This window comes from Anneissia japonica, unplaced genomic scaffold (assembly GCF_011630105.1).
Source record: "Anneissia japonica isolate Jap-2015-1 unplaced genomic scaffold, ASM1163010v1 scaffold287714_len2871179_cov188, whole genome shotgun sequence".
NCBI classification, from domain to species: Eukaryota; Metazoa; Echinodermata; class Crinoidea; order Comatulida; family Comatulidae; genus Anneissia; species Anneissia japonica.
This window is the reverse complement of record NW_022755542.1, coordinates 138,286-141,645: the sequence shown is the minus strand read 5'-3', so window position 1 is coordinate 141,645 and position 3,360 is coordinate 138,286. Positions and strand designations below refer to the sequence as shown.

The 3,360-nt window shown below is 36.2% G+C and overlaps 1 protein-coding gene across 2 annotated transcripts in view; it reads right to left on the bottom strand.

Annotated features, from left to right (window-relative positions):
* LOC117123585 (ankyrin repeat and SOCS box protein 7-like) overlaps positions 1 to 1,303 on the bottom strand; it is a 7,573-nt gene extending 6,270 nt beyond the window's left edge. The window contains exon 1 of one of the 2 annotated variants that reach the window (XM_033269574.1): positions 1,149 to 1,303. The gene's annotated coding sequence lies outside the window, so the exon portion shown is untranslated. The remainder of the gene's footprint in view (positions 1 to 1,148) is intronic. The other variant, XM_033269572.1, reaches the window with a different exon arrangement.
* Between the last annotated feature and the right edge of the window lie 2,057 nt (positions 1,304 to 3,360).

Sequence of the window (3,360 nt, the reverse complement as noted above, 5' to 3'; positions counted from 1 at the left end):
GGATGGCTATAATAAAACAAAGAAACAATACAAAACGTGTAATGAAAAGCCTAAGAACAATGGCAAGATTGGGTGGAGTTAATTAAGGCATGGTAAACCAAGCCAAAGCCAAGTAAGATAGATCTGATAATATAATAATATGATAAAAGGCCTAATAATAATTAAATTAAGTAAAATAAATACATAGGCCTAACCTAGTTTCTAAATGATTTAAATGATACGTTTATACCTGCTGAAGCTAGAGTGCCTAATTTGTAGATAAGTCTCTCTTCATGTTTCTTCCGAACTGTATCAGTCTCATTACAAAGTTTAATGCCAGTTATAGTGATATCATTCAGAGAGTGGTTAGTGGCAAAATGAGAGGCTACAGGTAGACCTGTTTGTTTGAGTTTAATAGATCTTAAGTGTTCAGTAAACCGTGTTCAGTAAACCTGTCTGCCATTCTTCGTTTAGTCTCTCCAATGTATAGCATATCGCATTTATGGCAGGTAATAGCATAAATTAAATTAACTGAAGTGCATGAAAAGGTGTCATGAATCGTAGCTTGTCCAGATGATCCAGTGATAGTGTCTGCGGAGTACACGTAAGCACAAGTATTACACCTCGGTCTGTTGCACGGAGTAGTAGATCCTTTGGTTATACCAGTAGAGTTGATGGATGAACGTACAAGTTGGTTCTTAAGATTTTTATCTCTTCACACTTGATTAATGGGTGCCATTATCCTTTATTATTATTATTATTATTATTATTATTATTATTAATATAATATATATAATATATATAATATATTGATAATAGTATAACCATATTGTGGGGCTGATGTAGTACAGACCCTCCATCTGTGGGGCCCCCTCTATTTCAAATGATCCGCCACTGATGATGCTAAAGGGGATTGACTTGGCAAAGTTATTTCTTGAAAAGTGACGTACCATATTAGTATTGGAGCCATGTATTTTTGTCAAGCGTCAGCCCGACTCATTAATGGGAAACATCAGGAAAATATAGTTTCGAATCTGTATTTTCCAATTACACTAAAAACTTGCTGACTGCACATCTATTAGTCACTCCTCCCTGCAGAAACAAGTATATTCTACAAAAATATAAAACAAGAAACAAAAAAAAACAAAACAAGGGATTCAAACACTTACAAAATTTAACCTGGAAGCACAAAGAGACGTCTGTTCTGTATTTGCGCAAGTGACCGTTTGGTCGGTCGTCGTCACAGATAAGTTTTAGTCTATGCATGGACCTATTAATAGGTCTATGGTATATGTAGGCCCTACTATTGTTAGGCCCAATTAGGCTGTAGCGTTCCTCGCCTCCTTTGTTTGTTGACCATAAAGCATTGTACGTAGGTCCATGAAAGACAAAAACGTAATTCTGTGATGGAAGCTTTAAGTCTGGTCCCCTGTCAATTTTTATACGTTTGTTACGATTTTTTCGCGATAACACTACCTTTCTGTTCACATTCTGACTTAAATTATTTATACGAAATAAATGTAAGCAATGAATTAGTAAAAATTAATGAATTCTCGAGATTATGCTTTATGTCAGTTCGAGGTTTTACGGTATGTTAAACAACTCAAGCGTGCCATTAGAACCATTACTTTTTAAGTATTACAGTACTGTACTATCAAACGCCATGAACAAACATCGAACAATAGGAACAATAGGAACAATTAGCACGCCCTGGTCGGCTAGTGGATAGGGCGCGTTCAGTAGTACCTACCGTACATGTGTGGCGATTGCAATATTCAGTGATAGTGAAGTGTCCGTTTTTTTTTATGAACGTTGATTGATAAAACAACATTTATTAATTGAATTTTCGCGAATTTCTTATGAAACACTTTTTTTTAAATACTGAATTTCGGCGACTGCAGTCGGAATACAACGGTGTTTTAATTGGTTCCTATTATTTTAAAAACTATTTTTACGCAACTAATAATTATAATTATTATTTAACACAACAGGAAACATGCACTCGGCCATGATTACAAAATTATATAGCCTCAATTTTATAGCTCCGGACTACACACACTCCACCTACCAAGTCGGAAGCTTTTATTTTTCCGGAGGGAGTGATGAGGGTAGAGGGTCTTAAAATCTTTGAGTCCACATCAACACTTTAAGTGTACTGTACGCATGTGTATATAACAGACTCCATCTTGTAGGTACTAGTTTTGATGAATTGTTTCATAATTGTTTTCATAATTTAAATGTACATACAGTATATGGTTTGCAAATAATAAATTAAATTAAATGTATCGAGTAATGAAATTTAAATTGTGGGACAAAGTCTCGTCATGTCCGACATCATAAGTAGCCTAGTACCAAAAATGTATCCACCCTTTAAAATGTTGTGCACCAGTACCCTTTACATTTTTTGAAAAACATTTTATAAAAAATTCCGCCTTTAAAAAATCCTGGTGAGAGGGCTGTAGATAAATAGAGAGATAGATAGACATAAGACAGACAGGCAGGTTTTAAAATTTCTACTTACTTCCTAAATAGGCCTATTTTATGAGTGTATTTGTACATGTGAGTAGTTGCATACCGTACCTATTCTTTTTTTCTTTTTTTATGAATCAATTAACCCAAAAGTGAACGGCGGAGGTCCGGGGTCTTCCCCGGGACAATGTGTTTTCCCGACTTCTGAGGTGTCTTTTAATTGCTTAAGTTTTTCAGGTTTCCCCCTCTTGAAAACGATAAATCCCAAAGTGAAAGGGGTCCGGTTCTCCCCGGGACAGTTTTGATTTCTAGATGGCGAGAAGTTTATCTGACTTCTGAAGTGTCTTTTAATGACTTTTTAGTTCATCGAAATTCAAAGTTTTTTCCTCTTGTAAACGGTCAGGTAAATGCTCTTATTTTTATTACAGTAAATAGGTAGGCATAGGGCTATGTGTGTACCGGTATACACGGGGAAAAAATTAGTAGTTGCATACGTATTCTTTTTTCCATGATTCGATGAACCCCAAAAAGAAAGAAGGGTCGGTAGGGTCTCCTCTGGGAAAATTCTGATTCCAGATGGCGGGAAATGAGCTTACCCGACTTGTAATTTTCTCATTGTGGGTCCTGAAAAGGTAGGTCTAGAATTGTTTTTTCCAAATCCGCCTATGATTAACCCATTTTCGACTAGGTATCGTGTTTGTTTTGCATCAGTGGTTGCATTGATTTGACTTGTGTCCATAGAGATATAATAAGAATACTAGAGCGCTAACTGCAATGTATTCGATGTTCGAAATACGCAGAGCTGTGTGCGTGTACCATCCAAGATGGGATTCAGCCAATCAAATTTCGCCTAAGCGCCGTCGTTTGCAATTGCGCCCTCAATTTACACAGAACGTTCAGTACATCATGTTT